Source organism: Panulirus ornatus, chromosome 9 (assembly GCF_036320965.1).
Source record: "Panulirus ornatus isolate Po-2019 chromosome 9, ASM3632096v1, whole genome shotgun sequence".
In the NCBI taxonomy this organism is placed as follows: Eukaryota; Metazoa; Arthropoda; class Malacostraca; order Decapoda; family Palinuridae; genus Panulirus; species Panulirus ornatus.
The window spans coordinates 7,925,920-7,949,661 of record NC_092232.1 but is presented as its reverse complement, the minus strand read 5'-3'; the positions used below and the strand labels follow the sequence as shown (position 1 = coordinate 7,949,661).

The 23,742-nt window shown below is 46.8% G+C and overlaps 1 pseudogene; it reads left to right on the top strand.

Moving 5' to 3' along the window:
• The window catches only part of LOC139750190 (zwei Ig domain protein zig-8-like), a 69,504-nt pseudogene that overhangs the window by 37,048 nt on the left and 8,714 nt on the right, over positions 1-23,742 (top strand).

The following is a 23,742-nucleotide window of genomic DNA, read 5'->3' as shown; positions in this document are numbered from 1 at the left end:
AAAATCAATATCACCATAAATGTGATATAGATGACATTATCATTTTCTTTTCACATATTTCATCATTATCACCATTTCTGCCTCATTCGGTCTATACATTATGTATGACAATTCTACATGGGCAGGTATATCCCATGTTGGTGAAAGGATCTCCATGGGATATCCCAGGTTGGTAGGAGGAGCCCCTAGGGATATATATAGACCACTTGGTCGATGGGAGAGCCCGAGGGATATCCTATGGTGGTAGGACAGCCCCCATGGATATCCTTCGTAGGTGACAGGATCCACAGGGATATCCCAGGATCGTGGTAAAACCCCAGGGATATCCCAGGATCGTGGTAAAACCCCAGGGATATCCCAGGATCGTGGTAAAACCCCAGGGATATCCCAGGATCGTGGTAAAACCCCAGGGATATCCCAGGATTGTGGTAAAACCCCAGGGATATCCCAGGCTGGTGATGGGAGAAATCCCGAGGATATGCCACAGTGATCACATGTGAGTCAGGAGGACCCTGTCGGCACCAGCTAAAGCCACAATAACAGACTCGTCTGTGTCCCGAGCATTTCTGTTCCCTGCAGTTCTCACGCGTCACCACCAGGCTGGAGCCCCCATGGGTTAAGGGAGGGCAGCCATAAGCCCATAAGTGAGAAAAGCCACAAGCTCACATATGTATGTGTGAGAATAGTCCTGAGCTCACATATACAACCGGGTCACAAAGGAGGCTGCTGCTCACCAGAGAATTGTGAGCTCGCCAAGGAACTCATACACAACGTTAGAGAGGGTCGGTGCAGTGAGATGGAGGGTCGGTGCAGTGAGATGGAGGGTCGGTGCAGTGAGATGGAGGGTCGGTGCAGTGAGATGGAGGGTCGGTGCAGTGAGATGGAGGGTCGGTGCAGTGAGATGGAGGGTCGGTGCAGTGAGATGGAGGGTCGGTGCAGTGAGATGGAGGGTCGGTGCAGTGAGATGGAGGGTCGGTGCAGTGAGATGGAGGATCGGTGCAGCGAGATGGAGGGTCGGTGCAGTGAGATGGAGGATCGGTGCAGTGATATAGAGGGTCGATGCAGTGCCATAGAGGGTAGTGCAGTGCTATTGGAGAGCTGGTGCAGTGCCGTAGACGTTCAGTCCAGGGCCATAGAGGATCGATGCGGTGTCATGGAGGATCGGTGCAGTGCCACAGAAGGCCAGTGCAGGGTGCCTCGGTCAAAATTCTTTGCGAGTCTTGCTGCCTTTCCCTCGTCTCGCTGCTGCTGCTGCTGGGTTGGGTGGGTGGGAGTCGGGGTTGTGGGGGAAGTATGCGAGTGTACAGACTTTGGCAGCAGCATCGGTCGCCTCGACGTGCAGTCAACCCACCACCACGACTGCCCCTTCCCTCGACGTGCAGCCCACCACGACTGCCCCTTCCCTGTGACTGCCCCTTTCTTCGACGTGCAGCCCACCACGACTGCCCCTTCCCTCGACGTGCAGCCCACCACCACGACTGCCCCTTCCCTCGACGTGCAGCCCACCACGACTGCCCCTTCCCTCGACGTGCAGCCCACCACCACGACTGCCACTTCCTTCGACGTCCAGCCCACCACCATGACTGCCCCTTCCCTCGACGTGCAGTCCACCACCACGACTGCCCCTTCCCTCGACGTGCAGCCCACCACGAATGCCCCTTCCCTCGACGTGCAGCCCACCACGAATGCCCCTTCCCTTTAAGGAACAGAGAGACGAGTAAAGATAATCTAAGTTTAACGAAGAGTACAAAACCTAGTTTGCAACAGTAAACTAGGTCGTAGCGTTTGGAAAGACGTGAGTGGGCAGAGAATTGGAAAGTTGCACGGTGGAAGGTAAAGAAAGAGATCACAACAGTTCACTTTTGAGCTGCCGAGGGCCATACGTGAATTATGGGATGCAGAGATTGACCAAGCATGACATGGTCTAGCAAGGTAGCAAACCCTACATAACCAGCCAGTTCTAGGAATCAGAAGTTATATCTACAGAAAAAGGGAAAGAGATCCAACACTGTGGTTTGGGGGCGAGTTCTCAAGACCGACTGGGAGATATAGCAAATCGGATCGTTTTGGACTCGATCCTCCCAAGTTAGAATTCCATACAAGGGCGATCTAGTCCTTTGTATCCTATGAGCAACTGTTCAGGGAAGATTTTTTGCATCAGAATTGCACTCCCGATTTCTTAAGAGGCAGACTTAGCTATTTATGTAAATTTGGTGTTTCCTTGATAGGTCGGCAGGTATGGGTATAACCACAATAGGTGGTGGAAATACAGACCTCATCAAAAAAAGACGTGGGATACATTCTTAATTCAGAAGGAAATAAGAAGAGAATGGGTTGTAGAGGCATTAGACTCAAATGGATTGCGTCTTCTCCGCTGGGAAATCCCGTCCAATCCTAAGCCTATACCCGCAATCTAACGAGGCCAGACGTAGGGAGGAAAGATGGAGCTGAGTTTAGGGAAGTGGAGGAATGCAGAGCTAAGTAGTACTTACCTCTTGGCTCTCTGCTGACGAGGGAAATCCACTGATAGGAGTAAGGAAGAGCGTGGAAGATCGCGGGGGAGGGGAATAAAATTCTATAGGGCACCGGCGTTGACATGAAATAGACCAGACGAGCCAGAGAGGAAGGAAGATGTATGAGAGGACAGAGTGAGGGAGGGAAGCCAAAAGAGGCAGGAGGTTAGGAGACCACAGACCTCAAGTATCACACCTTGAGACACACACAAAAAAAGATAACTCGTGACATTCAAGTTACGATGTGTGATTCACCACTGAAGTCTCTCAGAGATGATGACCTGAGATAAGAAAGATAGGAAGGGATAATCACCGGCCGATCCCCATGCCTCGCGCGGAAGATATACGAAGGACAGAGATAAAAACTGTGAGATTCACATATCTTAAGAATGGGAATTTTGAGAAGACATTCAAAGGCTATTATTGAAGACAGTAGAAGGCATCAGGGACAAAAGGTGGAATGGTTGGAAAATGGTCACCCATCTTTGCCATAGGCATAATACGAAGGAAATATTATTGTGTGTTTCGACCAGAAGGGGGAAAGACAAGTAAGGTCATAACATGAAATTAGAGAAGGAACATTTTAGAATGAAATACTTTTATACTGCAAAAGTAGTGGAATGAGAACAAAGTAGTAACTGCAGACACAGTGCAAAAGTTTAAAAAATTGTTTGAGAGTATATATATATATATATATATATATATATATATAAGGTTGGAGAGATGGGGGTCCCATGAATGTAAACTTCCTCACCGTATGTAATTTCTCTCTCTCTCTCTCTCCTCTCTCTCTCTCTCTCTCTCTCTCTCTCTCTCTCTCTCACACACACACACACACACGCGCGCGCGAGTGCGGAGCTCTTCGAGTAGCTCAATTTAGAGATAATAGAGATTGACAAAGTCTGCCTAATTGTCCTGATGATACAAAATCCCTTAAGGAAGCCAGACAATCTGGAACAAATCTTTTATGACAGTAAGATTGAGGGGGAAAAAAATTAAGATGGCTCAAGAGATGGCTAAGGTCAGACACGCAAAGTCCTGGAGAGGTTGCAATACCCTGGGGCCAACTCCAGGTAAGGGAAAAAATGATTAGACAAATTTGGATGATGGAGAAGACACATAAGAGATTCCATCTCCGAACGATTGTGTGCGAGAGAAACTCGTAGATCACTGAGGTACAATGAAGTATTTACACTCTCTTCAGAGGTGCTCTGATACGCGTTACTTATCTACTTATCTACGGAGCTTCGACGGGATAAAAAGGGGCATCATTTGATAAATAGCACAGATCTTTGATAACAGGAGTACCACCACTTAACTCGAGGATTACATCTGTACCAAGAGGAAGGAAGTACAGATGAAGGAAATGGTAAAGAACGGAGGATATCATACCATAAAGTGAGCGAATGTTTACATAGGGGAAGGGTATAAGTGACATAATCTTGCGCTCGGCTGAAGCCCGTGAATTCACATCGCTCTCGAAGACAATAAATTCCCATAAACCCTGACGCAAACGCACACACAATCTCTCTCTCTCTCTCTCTCTCTCTCTCCCTCTGCTGAAATAAGAGTCTGTGGGAATGGAGCGCAACCCAGCCTCCTTGGCGGTCTGGAGGAACGTGTAGCCGCATAGATAAAAGCAACGGCAACACCGGCATTAGAAGCTGGTGCTGGTGCTAAGCCAGATGGGAGAGAGAATCTCGCCATCGCTTTACCGAGCTTCTCTCTCTCTCTCTCTCTCTCTCTCTCTCTCTCTCTCTCTCTCTCTCTCTCTCTCTCTCTCTCTCTCCTCTGTCTATTGGAGGTCGTCCATCAGACTACAGCTGTCTATTGGAGGGTCCGTCCATCAGACTAACAGCTGTCTATTGGAGGTCGTCCATCAGACAGAGCTGTCTATTGAGGGTCGTCCATCAGACAGAGCTGTCTATTGCAGGGTCGTCCATCAGACTAGAGCTGTCCTATTGGAGGGTCGTCCATCAGACTACAGCTGTCTATTGAGGGTCGTCCATCAGACTAGAGCTGTCTATGGAGGGTCGTCCATCAGACAGAGCTGTCTATTGGAGGTCGTCCATCAGACTAGAGCTGTCCTATTGGAGGGTCGTCCATCAGACAGAGCTGTCTATTGAGGGTCGTCCATCAGACCAGAGCTGTCTATTGAGGGTCGTCCATCAGACAGAGCTGTCTATTGGAGGTCGTCCATCAGACCAGAGCTGTCTATTGGAGGGTCGTCCATCAGACAGAGCTGTCTATTGGAGGTCGTCCATCAGACTACAGCTGTCTATTGAGGGTCGTCCATCAGACCAGAGCTGTCTATTGCAGGGTCGTCCATCAGACTAACAGCTGTCTATTGGAGGTCGTCCATCAGACAGAGCTGTCTATTGGAGGTCGTCCATCAGACCAGAGCTGTCTATTGGAGGTCGTCCATCAGACCAGAGCTGTCTATTGGAGGTCGTCCATCAGACTAACAGCTGTCTATTGGAGGGTCGTCCATCAGACCAGAGCTGTCTATTGCAGGGTCGTCCATCAGACTAACAGCTGTCTATTGGAGGGTCGTCCATCAGACTAACAGCTGTCTATTGGAGGTCGTCCATCAGACTAGAGCTGTCTATTGGAGGTCGTCCATCAGACCAGAGCTGTCTATTGAGGGTCGTCCATCAGACTAGAGCTGTCTATTGGAGGTCGTCCATCAGACTAACAGCTGTCTATTGGAGGGTCGTCCATCAGACTAGAGCTGTCCTATTGGAGGGTCGTCCATCAGACCAGAGCTGTCTATTGAGGGTCGTCCATCAGACCAGAGCTGTCTATTGGAGGGTCGTCCATCAGACAGAGCTGTCTATTGAGGGTCGTCCATCAGACTAACAGCTGTCTATTGGAGGGTCGTCCATCAGACTAGAGCTGTCTATTGGAGGTCGTCCATCAGACTAACAGCTGTCTATTGGAGGTCGTCCATCAGACCAGAGCTGTCTATTGGAGGTCGTCCATCAGACAGAGCTGTCTATTGGAGGTCGTCCATCAGACAGAGCTGTCTATTGAGGGTCGTCCATCAGACTACAGCTGTCTATTGAGGGTCGTCCATCAGACTAGAGCTGTCTATGGAGGGTCGTCCATCAGACTACAGCTGTCTATTGGAGGTCGTCCATCAGACAGAGCTGTCTATTGCAGGGTCGTCCATCAGACTAGAGCTGTCTATTGGAGGTCGTCCATCAGACAGAGCTGTCTATTGCAGGGTCGTCCATCAGACCAGAGCTGTCTATTGGAGGTCGTCCATCAGACTAGAGCTGTCCTATTGGAGGGTCGTCCATCAGACTAGAGCTGTCTATTGGAGGTCGTCCATCAGACAGAGCTGTCTATTGGAGGTCGTCCATCAGACTACAGCTGTCTATTGGAGGTCGTCCATCAGACCAGAGCTGTCTATTGGAGGTCGTCCATCAGACAGAGCTGTCTATTGAGGGTCGTCCATCAGACTAACAGCTGTCTATTGGAGGGTCGTCCATCAGACTAGAGCTGTCTATGGAGGGTCGTCCATCAGACTAGAGCTGTCCTATTGGAGGGTCGTCCATCAGACTACAGCTGTCTATTGAGGGTCGTCCATCAGACTACAGCTGTCTATTGGAGGTCGTCCATCAGACAGAGCTGTCTATTGGAGGTCGTCCATCAGACTACAGCTGTCTATTGGAGGGTCCGTCCATCAGACTAGAGCTGTCCTATTGGAGGGTCGTCCATCAGACTACAGCTGTCTATTGGAGGTCGTCCATCAGACTAACAGCTGTCTATTGGAGGGTCGTCCATCAGACTAACAGCTGTCTATTGGAGGTCGTCCATCAGACAGAGCTGTCTATTGAGGGTCGTCCATCAGACTAGAGCTGTCTATTGGAGGTCGTCCATCAGACTACAGCTGTCTATTGAGGGTCGTCCATCAGACTAACAGCTGTCTATTGGAGGTCGTCCATCAGACCAGAGCTGTCTATTGGAGGTCGTCCATCAGACTAGAGCTGTCTATTGGAGGGTCGTCCATCAGACTAGAGCTGTCTATTGGAGGTCGTCCATCAGACTAGAGCTGTCCTATTGGAGGGTCGTCCATCAGACAGAGCTGTCTATTGCAGGGTCGTCCATCAGACAGAGCTGTCTATTGCAGGGTCGTCCATCAGACAGAGCTGTCTATTGCAGGGTCGTCCATCAGACCAGAGCTGTCTATTGCAGGGTCGTCCATCAGACAGAGCTGTCTATTGCAGGGTCGTCCATCAGACTACAGCTGTCTATTGAGGGTCGTCCATCAGACCAGAGCTGTCTATTGCAGGGTCGTCCATCAGACTAACAGCTGTCTATTGGAGGTCGTCCATCAGACTACAGCTGTCTATTGGAGGGTCGTCCATCAGACTAACAGCTGTCTATTGGAGGTCGTCCATCAGACTAGAGCTGTCTATTGGAGGTCGTCCATCAGACCAGAGCTGTCTATTGGAGGGTCCGTCCATCAGACTAACAGCTGTCTATTGGAGGTCGTCCATCAGACAGAGCTGTCTATTGCAGGGTCGTCCATCAGACTACAGCTGTCTATTGAGGGTCGTCCATCAGACCAGAGCTGTCTATTGCAGGGTCGTCCATCAGACAGAGCTGTCTATTGAGGGTCGTCCATCAGACTACAGCTGTCTATTGAGGGTCGTCCATCAGACAGAGCTGTCTATTGGAGGGTCGTCCATCAGACTAACAGCTGTCTATTGGAGGGTCGTCCATCAGACTACAGCTGTCTATTGGAGGTCGTCCATCAGACCAGAGCTGTCTATTGAGGGTCGTCCATCAGACCAGAGCTGTCTATTGAGGGTCGTCCATCAGACTACAGCTGTCTATTGGAGGTCGTCCATCAGACTACAGCTGTCTATTGAGGGTCGTCCATCAGACTAACAGCTGTCTATTGGAGGTCGTCCATCAGACTAACAGCTGTCTATTGGAGGTCGTCCATCAGACTAACAGCTGTCTATTGGAGGTCGTCCATCAGACAGAGCTGTCTATTGCAGGGTCGTCCATCAGACAGAGCTGTCTATTGCAGGGTCGTCCATCAGACTACAGCTGTCTATTGAGGGTCGTCCATCAGACTACAGCTGTCTAATGGAGGGTCGTCCATCAGACTACAGCTGTCTATTGGAGGGTCGTCCATCAGACTAGAGCTGTCTATTGGAGGGTCGTCCATCAGACTAGAGCTGTCTATTGGAGGGTCGTCCATCAGACTAGAGCTGTCTATTGGAGGGTCGTCCATCAGACTAGAGCTGTCTATTGGAGGGTCGTCCATCAGACTAGAGCTGTCTATTGGAGGGTCGTCCATCAGACCAGAGCTGTCTATTGGAGGGTCGTCCATCAGACTACAGCTGTCTATTGGAGGGTCGTCCATCAGACTACAGCTGTCTATTGGAGGGTCGTCCGTCGCTGAGGCAGAAGAGGTGAGGGGACAGGGCACCATCCTCCTCCTCCTCCTTCTCTACCGTTCACAAAATCACTGGGAACTGATGATGTCCTCATCTACAACTGACAAATGCACTGAGGGGCTAAGATCTCAGCCTCTTCACACATCGCTGGGAACATCAATGAAGGATTGACAGCCTCTACTTCTTCTTCTTCTTCTTCCTCAGTGGAAAAGACGAGTGAGTGATGAGTATCACCTCATCCAGCGGTGGCGAGAGAACCCAGACCTGGAAGTGGACGCCTCAACCAGCATTCAGAGGAGCACTGAAGGCTGGTTGCCCCTGGGTCTACCGCTGGCAAGGGCACTGAAAGATAACTCTCTCTCTCTCTCTCTCTCTCTCTCTCTCTCTCTCTCTCTCTCTCTCATCGACGACAGGAACGTAATCAAGAGGGCACCAGTCCAGGTACTGGAAGTTCGTGTCCTTCTGTCTCTCTCTCTCTCTCTCTCTCTCTCTCTCTCTCTCTCTCTCTCTCTCTCTCTCTCTCTCTCTCTCTCTCTCTCATCGACGACAGGAACGTAATCAAGAGGGCACCAGTCCAGGTACTGGAAGTTCCTGTCCTTCTGTCTCTCTCTCTCTTTCTCGTGTCCGAGCGATGGTAAATGCCACCACCACCCACGTACAACGCCACTGTTTACTCCTCTCGCGAGGCCAAACTACCCGGGCTCGACTTTCTTGCCATAATCATCGGATTCCTGTTATCGATTATGCATATTCGTCTCTTATCTGTGCCCGCGTTAAAGTGACACAGCGGTGCGCAGCTATCTATTCTCACGGTCATTTTCTCTCGACGACTATTTAGCCCGTCTAGTAATAAGCTTTTCTAGTCATACTCTATGTTGACATGTTCGTCCAGCTGTATATCAAAATATCTGACTTCATATACGTCCTGCGTCTGAATGAGAACAGCTCATCTTTCTCAGGTGGATCTTATGTCGGATCTAATAGCTTTAATCCTATAACTCCCAAGATGCATCTATTGGTCTCATGTGCAATGGCTTTTTACAAGTGTACAGTTGTGCTTCATTTTCTCATCCTGTGCTGTTGTTACTACTACTAACGCTACGTAACTCTGAGTCCTCGTTTGTCTGTATGTGCTGGATTATATTTTCTCGAACAGTTTAGGATTTGTCTACACGAACGTTAATGAGGCATGGTTCAATGCGGTTCATGTTAGTGGGTCATGGTTCACTGTGGTTCATGTCAGTGGGAACATGGTTCACCGTGGTTCACATCAGTGGGAACATGGTTCATTGTGGTTCATGTCAGTGAGGACATGGTTCACTGTGGTTCAGTGGGAACATGGTTCACTGTGGTTCACGTCAGTGAGGACATGGTTCACTATGCTTCACGTCAGTGGGAACATGGTTCACAGCGGTTCATAAGAAGTCGGATTAAGACATCCTGAGACGGCTAGACGACAGAAAAACGATTCCACTTGGACAGTGACACGTACCCAAGAGGATCTGGTAGGCAGAGAACTGAAGCACTCGAAACAGTGATGGGAACATCCCTCACTTCTCTCTCTCTCTTCTCTCTCTCTCTCTCTCTCTCTCTCTCTCTCTCTCTCTCTCTCTCTCTCTCTCTCTCTCTCGGGACATGTTTCCGTGTGTTACTGATGATGATACACATTTGATGACAGTTACCCATACGCAGGCAACGGCCTGTTGATCTGTTCACTAACACGCGAGGGTATTAATGAGGCTAAATGTTATATATTTGCCTCATTCATTTGCGGCCACGAACGCGAGCTGCTGTGATATTGCAGGTCCGTGTGGGAGCATCTGTCACTGTGATGCAACACTGATGTCAGCCTGACGTCCCAATACTATCTATCTATCTATCAATATATAATAATTACGATTACATACTTCCTCATCTGTGATTTTCTCTGAGTAACGATAGATGAGACTGAAGCTGAAAAGCACACACACACACACACACACACACACACACACACACACACACACACATATATATATATATATATATATATATATATATATATATATATATATATATATATATGATATACTGGGTTCGATATGCTCTCAATGGACTGAACCAGGGTATGTAAAGCGTCCGGGGTAAACAAGGGAAAGGCGTGTGGGGCCTGGATGTGGATAGGGAGCTGTGGTTTTGTTGCATTACAAATGCCAGCTGGAGAATGGATGTGAGGGGAAGTATCCTTTCTATCAAGGGAAACGACGATGAAGTATGAAACACACACACACACACACACACACACACACACACACACACACACACACACACACACACACGCACACACACGTACTTAAACAGAGCAATTAATGGAGCAAACAACCTTAACCCATTTTCTATCCGCGGCCCAAGAGATGCGCAAACTATTTGTGAAATCCCCTCAAGCTGGCAGAGAAAAGATGAAATCCTCCAGGTTCTGCCACATTACCGTTGTGGAATTAGATACATTAATCTCTTATTTACACACTGAATCAGACCTCCGTAGCGAGCAAAACCTCAGAATGTATGAACAGAGTCAAAATCGGGCATCCACACGAGGGACGTCAACTTCCATTCCTTCAAATGTACATTTCTGCATCAAATGCCAGACGGAGAATGCATATCCACCTATAAGCCGACAGCCCTCAAGGTCGAAATCTCACACACACACACACACACACACATGCTAACCTACGTGTGCCTTAGGTCTGTACATTCAAATCATTTCCAAAGGAAGAAGAAGGAAAAATAAAGTGGTTCTCATAAATTCCCCATTTTCTACGTTGTGAGGCAGAGGATTGAAGAAGGTTCGCTTGAATGCTGTTCCCGGTGAGTGCGAGATGAGTATACTGGACTGAAGAAGATAAAGAGAAGGAACGACGTGTATACTCATCGTCCATAATCGTAGATATGACTCAAAGAGTCAAATGATTCTCACACTTTCCTCGACTTCTCTTACACTCCGGAGATGCGCCACTTTCTGAATCTCCTCCGTCAATTACTCTCCAAAAAGGCTTTCGGTGGCAAGCGCTTCCAACGGGATTTAATGACGCGCCCCCTATGAATAAAATATCCAATGCATGTTAAACGAGGGAAGATAATATATCAGGGGTGACTCCTGTGATGAATTTTTCGTTTTCTTCGTTTCTCTATTGGTTTACGGTCTCGTATTCGCTCGCTACCTGCAGAGGTCTTGCTCACCAACCTGTTGGTGGTGACCAGGCCAACATGGGTGAGGGGTTCCCCTCCACGTCTGACTTATACATGACCTGGTCATGGCGACCGGGTCGGCCATGGGAAAGCCTCTTACTCGTTGCCTAGTGAAGTGCATTACGATTTTTCTCGTCGCTGATCATCATGGACGATTCTTCGACTCGAATCCCCCTCAACACACACACACACACACACACACACACACACACCTCGTCCAACGATAGATGGGGTAGGACCTATATTCTCTCTCTGCCCCTTCCCTCCAACATGACACTTGTATTACGCCTGATTGAACATAACGTCACAGCGACCGATGGAGTTGTGACCCAGCTGACCACAGCGGCTTAATAATAGTTCCTTCGAAGGTCAGAGGGGCGTCTCCCGGTCCAGATGGGCGTCTCCCGGTCCAGAGGGGACGTCCCCCGGTCCACAGGGACGTCCCCCGGTCCAGAGGGGCGATCCCCAGACCGACGTCCGTCACCACAATCACCTTGTACCAGCCCACCACCCCACCAACCAGTGCTGTACAGGTACAAGACTTGTCCTATACCTACCACTGTGAAGGTCATAAACAATCCGTGAACAAGTGCACAATTAAGCATGCAAATAGCTTCGTTTTCCCATAATCATGTTATCGTTAACTTTCTACTTAACTGCAATAGCACCAGTGTGAAAATTTTCACCACCTAATGCTCACCAACGAATACACACGTCAACACAGTAATACTTCAGTCCAGCTGGTAGCACATAACATCACATCACTTAATGTTCACCATCGAATGTGTAATGTGTGTTCAACACAGCACCGCTTGCAGTTCAGTCAGTATATCAATTTACATCACGTAATGTTCGACTCATCACCACTACATGCATGATGTGTATAAACCAGGAAACTTGCTGTGTAAAACTTCCTATGCCTGGAGCATAGGAGCATAATCTCCTGAGTTGTGGTGGGGTTTAAACCCAAAACAAAAACAACAAAAACATTCACTCATGTATTCATACAAAGTGTAGAACTATCCAATCCTACATTAATCTTAGGCTCTTTTATGATTAATCAACTAGTGACTATTTTGATCACCTACTTATGTAGTTCCTCAACTGTGTATTTTCAGCCGAATGGCGGCCTGAATTTCATTAATCTTTCTCTCTTTTATCTATACACAAACTAACCATGAGTCAGCATGGGCGAGCCCAAGGTCGAACAAGCATGGGTTCGAATCCTAGGTGCGGCAGTTAGCCCACACCCAACCCAGGTCGGGGCTGGTTGGAAAATGGGTACCTGGCTTAGCCTGGCGTGTGTGTGTGTGTGTGTGTGTGTGTGTGTGTGTGTGTGTGTGTGTGTTGCACACATGCACAGGAGTAGAGACACAGATGGTCCATATGTACAAGATTAAGAGAAGGGGTTAACACGAGTGTAAAACTCTCTCCCCCTTAACACACACACACACACACACGCACTTTGACAAGGAAATTAAAAGTCATTAATATGCGGACGCTTATCCATAAACTTAAAAGAAAAACGTAAAAATAAATACATTTAGATGATCAAGTTATCAGAATTTCATCATTCATTAGTAACTGATCCACCATTTGCTTTTGTCATGGGAATCAGTCACCAAGAAGTTATCGGTTAACACGATAACGCAGGGCAACACATCGGCTGTCTACCACCAACAGCGTGTCACACAATGAGAACCCCTTACACACCCTGGTGGAGCGCTGGTTCGCAAGCGTTCCCGACGTGTGACGCGTTTAAGGGCCGCCCGGGATCGAGCCGGCACAGGTTCGATTCCTGGATGCGGTAGTTTGTCCACAGCTGAGACACAGCCGTTCATCTTCCCCTTATGGGTTTGGGTCGATGAATGAGGCGTGTGTCGCTCGTCCATGACCACCACGCAAGTCAACAACAGCTAGTCATTTCAAAGAAAATTTGAAGGAGAGAGAGAGAGAGAGAGAGAGAGAGAGAGAGAGAGAGAGAGAGAGAGAGAGAGAGAGAGAGAGAGAGAGGCTGAGGAGGCAAAATAATGCTGGAGGAAGTGGAAGAAAGAAAAAAAGGAATAAGAACACACATATAATCTAAACGGAAAAATTGTGAGAAATGGATGATGAGAAGAGAGAGGGGAGGGACGGAAGACACAGAAATGAATTCATTACGTTTAAGGTAAGTTGGCAGTCAGTCCAGATGGGAAGGCACTGCTGATGTTCCTCGTGGAGGTCTACGTTAAAGCTGGGGTATACTTGCATGTCTTCCCTAACCAGGTACAAGTGTTGGTGACTCCCACTCCACCCACTCAAACCCGGGGAGAAACCATGGTGAACTGTTGTTGCTCCTCCTCCTCCTCCTCCTTCTCTTCCTCGACCTTCTCCTCCTCCTCCTCCTAACCTTCTCTTCCTCGACCTCCTCCTCCTCCTCCTCCTAACCTTCTCTTCTTCCTCCTCCCTCCCTTTCCCTCCCCACAAAGTGTTGGCAGGGGCGAGCGTTGGTAATATATATATTCCACCAATAACCAGAGCATCTTGGGGTCAATAATCCTCTCTCTCTCTCTCCCTCCACTAGCAATGCTATTGAGGGCTAATGGTCACCCTCTTCTAGTGTTTCCGAGACAACCGGGGGGTTTCTGATGGGTTCTCCTGCATTGTCGATAAAAGCACTTCAGAGCTACGGGGGGCGAGGCAAGCGCTTGGTCCACTTATGGCAGCTGGCGGTGGGCCGTGAGGGCCAGCCAGGGTCAGATCCGCTCATGGCAGCTGGTGTTGGGCCGTGAGGGTCAGGGTCAGATCCACTCACGGCAGCTGGTGGTGGGAGGTAAATTCAGGGCCAGATCCGCTCGTGGCAGCTGGTGATGGGAGGCGAGGCCAGCGCTAGATCCACTTACGGCGGCTGGTCTGGGGGCGGGGGGCAGCTGGTGTGGGAAATGAGGCCAGATCTGCTGAAGCCTCCGGTATCGGGCTGTGAGCTCCGCTTAAGACCGCCACTCCGGTATCTAAGAGAACTTTGGAGGCTGGTGATTAAAGAACCCGCTGGAGCAGGCGTCGACAAGAACACACACACACACACACACACACACACACTTTAAAGCGTGCGTCTGGTCTCTCCTCTCGCGTTTACCAGAACACAGAGGGTTCCTAGGTGGTCTTTTGCCTCTGGCGTTGACGCTGGGTACTGGGTGGGAGCCACAAGCCTCACAGACCAAGCGTTGACAAGAGCATCAAGGAGGATGTCAATCAGTCTCATCCCCTGTTTCCCAGCGTTGATGTAGGACCGGGAGGAAGGAGGAGGAGGAGGAGGAGGAGGAGGAGGAGGAGGAGGAGGAGAGCCGGTGACCTCTTGAATCGCCGACAGGGGCGATGCTAATGAAGTGGCTGGCGAAACACCACAGATCATGATGGGTCAGCGGATGTGTGTGTGTGTGTGTGTGTGTGTGTGTGTGTGTGTCTGTGTGTGTGGCCACAGCGGGGTGAAAATTGTCTGCTCGTTCACCGGAGCAAAAATATCTATATACATCGTTTCTGCCGTTCCAGAAGGGTGTGTGTGTGTGTGTGTGTGTGTGTTTAAATCGTCTCTCCTCCTCTAATGGGGCGAAAAAATGGGTTCTGTTCCGAGATTGAGACGGCCCGCTGCAATCGATATCCAATTAGGACTGTCTCGGTTATGTAAATCATCGTATTTTTCCCTTTTTTTCCCCCCAGTGCAGTGCGTCATATTATTAGAGGTAAGGGAAAATAATGATGATACTCTTTATCCGTCCGATTAAGCGGGCTTAACAGTGCACCCACGACCGAACACAGTCCATTTGGCACGGAGCGAGGGGCACGTTATACCGCTGTAGGATATACTGCGATAAAAACCACAGATATTCACGTCCCTCTTAGCGGTAGAGGGACCTCCCTTGGCCTCGTCTCTTTCCCCACGACTGTCGATTCTATGAAAGAGGCGAGACGCTTCGATGCTCTGTCGCGTTTGAGGCTTGTGAGAGACCTTATAGGAGGGATCATACCGCTGTCTCACAGGCTAATGAACACAGACAGATACCACAGGATTATCTCCGACTGCATCCCAGACATGAACACAGACAGGTACCACAGGAATATCTCCGACTGCATCCCAGACATGAACACAGACAGGTACCACAGGAATATCTCCGACTGCATCCCAGACATGAACACAGACAGGTACCACAGGAATATCTCCGACTGCATCCCAGACAGACAGACGTGGACGATAGGGATATATCTAGCGATTTGACGGTTAAACAAAGACATGGCACTGTAGGAGAAGCAATCGTTGGCAGCGTCCCAGACTAAGGCATACGTAATGCACCATAAGAATATATTCGTCTTTGGACCATTTGGTTCTCCGTTTTCTTTCCGCCTGACGATGAATGTAAATAATGAACGATAAACGAATAATGATAGATAACTGATGTTGATTATCAAAGCATGATTAATGGTAACTAATAATGATCAACATTTAAGGGTATTTGAATATCGGTAACTAATGAAACTTATTGATATTTGGATATTTGATAACATTAGATTTTTGTCTCACTAGAATATAAGTAATAAAATACCATTTCGCTGGTGATATTGTACACCACATCACAATACCAGAAAAGCGCAAATCATGACGTAAACTCAATCAAAACCTCAATGGCTGAAGTCTACAATAGCCTTCACATCACTTGTCATTTTCACTGAACTCAACTGGATTTTTCAAACTGAAAATTAGTGGTAAGATTTCATCTATTTTTCGTAACACTGGCCACAGTGTATTAAGAATCTCCTTTGATTATGGAGGCGGTCGGGAAAACTGAGTTATTTATAAGATCAAAAGATTGAGAGAGAGAGAGAGAGAGAGAGAGAGAGAGAGAGAGAGAGAGAGAGATTTCTAGCCATCAAAATGCATGAAGAGACAATGAGATGAGGCCAATCAGGTCATAGCAGGTCAACTAAGTCATGGCAAAAATATTCATTTATAGGAAATATTATGACTTGGAGTGAGCAGCGGTTGGCAAGAAGGTTGTATAACCCCGTGATAAAGAGAGGCGAGGAAACCAACCCCCCCCAGGCAATTAAGTCTTTCACTCTGGGGGGAAGGAGGGTCACAAGTTACACGGAGAGTGAGTAATGAGGGAGGGAGTGTGGAGGTGTCGCCGGCGGTCTGGTCGCGAAAGCTAACCAGCCGCAGGGAGATGTATATCTTGCCAAAGATGCCAGCATGATCCAGTGGTTAGTTACGATAGATAGATAGACAGACACGGCGACAGAGAGACAGACAGACACACACACACACACACACACACACACACACATAAGAGGGAACAGAGAAGGGGGCCAGGTGAGGATATTCCCTAAAAGGCCCAGTCCTCTGTTCTCAACGCTACCTCGCTAATGCGGGAAATGGCGAATAGTATGAAAGAAAGAAAGAAAAGATATATATATATATATATATATATATATATATATATATATATATATATATATATATATATATATATTCTTTCTTTTTCTTTTAAACTATTCGCCATTTCCCGCGTTAGCAAGGTAGCGTTAGGAACAGAGGACTGGGCCTTTTTTGGAATATCCTCACCTGGCCCCCTCTGTTCCTTCTTTTGGAAAATTAAAAAAAAAAGAAAAGCGAGAGGGGAGGATTTCCAGCCCCCCGCTCCCTCCCCTTTTAGTCGCCTCCTACGACACGCAGGGAATACGTGGGAAGTATTCTTAATCCCCTATCCCCATATATATATATATATATATATATATATATATATATATATATATATATATATATATATATATATATCCATACAAGGACGGATCAATGCTTTGTATAAACGGAGCAACTGTTCAGAAGGAAAGAAATTTCGGAATCTAAACAGGACACCCAGTTTCTTAAAAACTAGACTTGGCTATTTCCATCATGTGGAGTTTTCAAGACTGAGTGGGTGTTACAGTAACACCAAGCATGTTCACTGAGTCAAGGGGTGGAATTACAGAACCATCAAAGGAGAGAAAAAAGCTGAGAGGAATTTTCAATGGAGAGCTGGGTAGAAACTGGGTCTTGGAGGCATTACACTTCAAACCAGATTTCGTCTACCATACTGAGGAAGTTGAGTCGAGACGAAATGTGCATGGAGTGAGAGAAGGAGGAGCAGAATTGTAGGAAGTGGAGGAAGGCATTGTTGAGTCATCAGCGTATGAAAGGATTTGGGTATTTGTGGAAGAAAGGAAATCGCTGATAAGAAGGAGAAAAGGTGTAGGGAGCAGGACAGAACCTTGAGCGACACCGCTGTTGTTGGAGAAACGGTGAGATTTTGATACATCAACAACAACGGAGACAGAATGGCCAGAGAGGATGGTAGATATGAGGGAGCAAAGAGAGGACGGGGGCCAAAAAGGGGGAGCGTCGAGATAAGACCCCAATGCCACGCTCTGTCAAAAGCTTTGATTACGTCTTAGGCAACTAAATAGGATTCCTCCGAATTTTTGAGGGATGATGACCAGACAATAGAAAGATAGGAAAGAATATCACCAGTGGATCCCGCCTTACGGAAGCCACACTGGTAATCAGAAGAGAAGACTATGAGAATTAAGATTTCTGCGAATATGGGAGCTGAGGTGGCATTCAAAGACTTTGGAAATGGTAAATGTCAAAGCAACAGAACGACAGTTAGAGGGGTTGAATGGTCACCCATCTTAGGGATGGGATGTGGCAAAACATTCCTCCAATAAGGAAAGGTTTCGGTTTCAAGACAGAAATGGAATAGACGAGCAAGCACAGGCGCAAGTTCAGAGGCACACTCTTTCAGTACAAGAGGATGGATGCCATTAGGACCATAAGCCTTGCTTGTGTCCAGAGAGAGAAACGCTTTTCGAATAGTTCAAAAAGAGATTATGGAAACATTCATTGAGTTAGTAATAGGAGCATCATGGGGCGAAGGAATGTTAAAAGTCATCCATGGTGGAGTTAGAGGAGAAACGGGAACCAGGTACCTGACTAGCATATGACCTGGGGAACATTACGTGACCGAAACCACTGTGACCAGACCTGAAAGACTATAAGACCTTGACCAGAAGAGATAGATGGTGGACTCCTCCCTCGCTTCCCAAGGCGATCTTACTAAACTCATAACCTCAATACAAATCATCATCTTTGAAAGAGAACTGTTCACCTCATACGTGGAAATCTTCTTTTGGGGCTGAATAGACAACAAGATCCAAACCATTTTACCTTTTGACGTAATCGCTAGATCTGAACACAAGGTGAGAGTTATGACGGTAAATTACGTGATTAAAGAAAACAACAATTTTCTCACTTGGTCCAGCTCTGATCTCTCGCTTATGTTCCCAAACTCTTTTGTTTGAATATTTCTTTGCTTCTGTATCACCAATATACGTGTGTGTGTGTGTCTATATATATATATATATATATATATATATATATATATATATATATATATATATATATACAGAGTTAAAATGACAATATCCTAACATTTGTTTTCAGCCCCGGACCCTCTCGGTCCGCTACTCAAGAAATTCTTTCCACTTGTGTCTTGATGGAAACAAAAGCTCCAAGACTCTGGGTTCGGATATTTCAAGCCTGCACGTTTACACAAGTCTCGGACTTTATTTACACAATCATTTACGCCTAAGTACGAGGCCGTAGCTCAGAATGAAAGCATGTAAACAGTCTAAGTATTATGTTAACAGCGGAGGGAGACTTTATCACAGACTTAAAAAAAAGGACTTACTGAGCTTGCATATTCAAACTGTTATGAAGACAAGGGTAACAATGTCTTTTACTCAGTGTCAAGAGAGGAGCTTAATGGGATGAAGTGTAAGTGGTAAACCCCAGTGGTCCTTAAGACATATCATGTACAGTGGAACTGATGAGAAAGAGTGGGATCTTTCGTAGCCATCAAAACACATCTTTGGCCAAGCGTGAGAATAGGGTCACATGTTATGCCTTTCTATATATATATATATATATTCCACTCGTGTTTTATCTTCAATGCTTTTTGGTGGGTACTGCTCTTACGCGAATTCTCAATGTTAAAGTGATGTATATCAGTGTGTGTAGAAATGAAGGTCATAATGTATCACCGTCTTTGAGTTATTCAGTCACCAAATAACTTCGCTATGAAAAGCTATAAAGAAAATCACATTTTCCTTTGTGAATCACTATTATCAGGATTTTGGTAAATGATTCGTTTAAAAAATTATCAGATCAACAATACATCGTAAAGTATTACATAATCCCACGTGACCTGTGTAGCATTTGCTAGGTTTGGTGTGTGTGTATGTATGTGTGTGTGTGTGTGTGTGCGCGTGCGCGTCGCATACGTTTAAACTCAGAGCTCCCCAGACGTTTAAAATTGTTCGCGAAACAATACATTAACACCTTGGGACCTGGAGACATTTTAAACTCGGCGAGCGAACCACAGACATTAAAACTCACAAATTATAAACATTTAAAGTTTATATGTGGCTGCCAGACATTTAAAGTCGACGTGTCAATGAAATATCATCGTCAACATACGTTAAAACATTTAAATGACGATATATATATATATATATATATATATATATATATATATATATATATATATATATATATATATATATATATATATATATAATATGTATGTGTGCACTTTTATAGTTTTATAACTTCTGTATAACACACTGAACCAGTTACCTATCTACCTATCTATCTATCTATCAATCTATCTATCTATCTGTATTCTGTCTATCAGATTGCACCAGTTATCCTTTTTCGATCAAGCAGATGATTCGTCGACGCGCATCCATCATCATGACGAACGCTACACGAAAGACGGGGAAAAGCCAATATATATATATATATATATATATAAGAGAAGTCGCCTGAAACAGTGTATCTGTCGTTGAATGCGCTAATATCTCGGCCAGTAATTGGTTCCTGGGAGGGAAGCCCCTCACGCCCCCACCAGTTTACAGCAAAGCTGGGGGAAGGAGAGGAGGGTGTGATGAATCTCTCTGGGGGTGGATGATGAGGGATGGGATGGGGGAGGTATGCTGCTGGTGCTCCTCCTCCTCCTCCTCATCCTTCCCCCTGCTGCAGAAGGCTCCTCCTCCTCCTCCTCCCTGCTGCAGAAGGCTCCTCCTCCTCCTCCTCCTCCTTTCCCCTGCTGCAGAAGGCTCCTCCTCCTCCTCCTCCTCCTTCCCCCTGCTGCAGAAGGCTCCTCCTCCTCCTCCTCCTCCTTTCCCCTGCTGCAGAAGGCTCCTCCTCCTCCTCCTCCTCCTCCTCCTCCTCCTTCCCCCTGCTGCAGAAGGCTCCTCCTCCTCCTCCTCCTCCTCCTTCCCCCTGCTGCAGAAGGCTCCTATCCTCGGCCCTTTCTTGACGCCACTTGCCTTACCCCTTCTTCCCACCCTCCTCTATATCTCCCTCCCTCCCTCCCTCCCTCAAGAACAGATGCAATTACATAATCATCTTTTTTTTTTTTTCTTCTTTCTTATCCCTCCTCCCACCACCCATGTCAAGTCGCATGGTTATCGCTGCGATATTTCTAACTCCGGGGCGACTACTGAGAGAGAGAGAGAGAGAGAGAGAGAGAGAGAGAGAGAGAGAGAGAGAGAGAGAGAGAGAGAGAGAGAGAGAAGCAAATGGCGCGGTATCTAAGAGGGTGGAGGGAGGAAGGTGTAGTTCACACACACACACACACACACACACACACACATATATATATATATATATATATATATATATATATATATATATATATATATATATATATATATATATGCACCATGTCTCGTTCGCGTTCGTGATGGCACACTGTTCCTCCTACAGGCATGCTGACGGTCTCTGCCTGTGGGGGACCTGACGAAGTGGATGCGGCCTATCCTCTTACTGGAGTGACGGAGATCACTCCCCTCACCTACACGAGGCTCACGAGCGCCGTCCAAGAGGAGGAGGAGGAGGAGGACGAGGAGGAGAACGTCGAGGACGAGGATGACGAGGAACCCTACTTCGACGCCTCCATGTCCCCGACTTACACGGCCTACCTGGGCAAGACGGCCACACTGACCTGCATCGTCCACGCTGCTAAAAGTGACAAGTCGGTAAGACAAGGACAGAGGTGGGGAAAGGTGGGGGAAGCTACCACACACACCCATACACACGACAAAGAAACACACACACACACACACACACACACACACACACATACACATATTCATAATCTGAAACACGTACACACGATCAAAACACAGCGAGAGACGACCTTAAAAGATCACACAATTTTCCCCACGTTACAGTATCCCATGAAACACAGTTCCTCCCCCACATTGTCCACGTGAAAAAAAAGTAGCAACGCTCCGTGCCCTGGAGCAGAGTACTTGGTTAAATTCACAGTATATATATATATATATATATATATATATATATATATATATATATATATATATATATATATATATTTTTTTTTTTTTTTTTCCAAAAAGAAGGAACAGAGTTGGGCCAGGTGAGGATATTCCAAAAAAGGCCCAGTCCTCTGTTCTTAACGCTACCTCGCTAACGCGGGAAATGGCGAATAGTTTAAAAGAAAAAGAAAAAGATATATATATATATATATATATATATATATATATATATATATATATATATATATATATATATATTGCATCAAAGCCTCCTCCCTCCCCACCTCCCACCCATCGTCACTTGAAAGTCAAACAATTTGTTTTTGTCGTCAAACATTTCTGTGAAAATTCCATGACAGTGTCTCTTTTTGTATCATTTCATCATCTGGAGTTGGGGTGGGGAAGGGTGAGGAGGGGAGGATCTACGTACCTTGTGATCCTGTACAAAAGTTTTTTTTTTTCTTCGGACTTGTTTGTCCTCTGTGTCACTGTATCACTGCATAGTTCCCGAGTCTATTGAGTGCACGTCGCTCCAGTGACCGAGGTGGATTACCCCTTTTTTAAGACCCATCCTGAAGGCCGATCGTTCAAAGGATCTAACGCTCATAAGGTGGATCAAATCACTGACGCGTGAGGCTAGACAATGCCAGGCTCTGAAGTGTCCTAACGTCGAGTTTGGACCCGGTAAACGACGTCGCTTTAAACGTTTCTGTCTATTCTGACGTGTGTGTTGTTTTCTCTCCCTCCCTCTCTCTCCTTCCCTCCCCTTCCTCCCCTCCGTCAGGTGTCGTGGATCCGGGGCCGCGACCTCAGGATTCCTGACGGTGGGCCGCTACACGTACACGACGGACCTGCGCTTCGAGGCGCTGCACCAGCAGGCCAGCACGGAGTGGACGCTGAGGATAAAGTCGGTGCAGCTTCGGGACCAAGGCAACTACGAGTGTCAGATCACCACCAAACCCATCCGGACCTTCAACGTCTTCCTCAAGGTCGTAGGTCAGTAAGGGATCCTCAAGCTCGTAGGTCAGTAGTGGGGAGACACCTGTGGTTATGGTCGCTTTCTTGCTCCTCCTCGACGTTTGCTCTGACGACGAGAATAAACAAGTTGAAAAAAAGTAAACTGTAGACTCAGGACGACGAGAATAAACAAGTTGAAAAAAAAGTAAACTGTAGACTCAGGACGATAGAATAAACAAGTTAAAAAAAAAGTAAACAGTAGACTCAGGACGATAGAAAAACAAGCTGAAAAAAAAGTAAACTGTAGACTCAGGACGATAGAATAAACAAGTTAGAAAAAATATAAACTGTAGACTCAGGACGACAGAATAAACAAATTAAAAGAAATATAAACTGTAGACTCAGGACGATTCTTTTATTTTTCGGTAAATGTCATGAATAGTTTTAAGATCAAGAGGGTTGGAGAGAGAGAAAAGGTGTTTGAGGATAACTTAGTCATCACTGAACCCACTGTCTGCCTTTTTTTGTTGTTCTCAGTGACAGAAACTATTCTACAGCATATCTTTTTTTCTAATCAGTAGACCTATTCTATGCCATTTTCTTTTTCTTTAAGTAATTGGACTTCCCCGTCTGCTGTATTTCCTACAGTCACGCAATCCAGTGTGTCTCACATTTTCTAAACTGAGCGCCCCCCGTTTTCCATATCTCTCGGAATTCCACGACCGATTTCCTGCCTTATCTTTTTTCCTTTTACTTTTTTTCTTTTTTAGATACTAACGAGTTATCGCCAGCCATATTTTCCACACTCCCACGCCCCATTTTCCGCCATTTTTCCCCTAGAATTACAGCACTCTCGATATCTGGCATGGTTTCTAACCTGGGTCGACGAGAGAGAGAGAGAGAGAGAGAGAGAGAGAGAGATAGAGAGAGAGAGAGAGAGAGAGAGAGAGAGAGAGAGAGAGAGAGAGAGGAAGGGCGGTCTCCAAGGACAGTCTGACTAACAAATGCTGTTGTTCTCTTCCTCCTCCTCCTGCCAGAGCCGACGGTGGAGGTGCTGGGAGCCCCGGACATCTACGTCAACCGCGCCAGTATGATCAACCTGACCTGCATCGTCCACCACGCCCCTTACCCTCCCGAGACCATCACCTGGTACCACAATAACCAGGTCAGTTCCTCCTGCAGGTGCTATCTCCGCCTGGTACCACACTAACCAG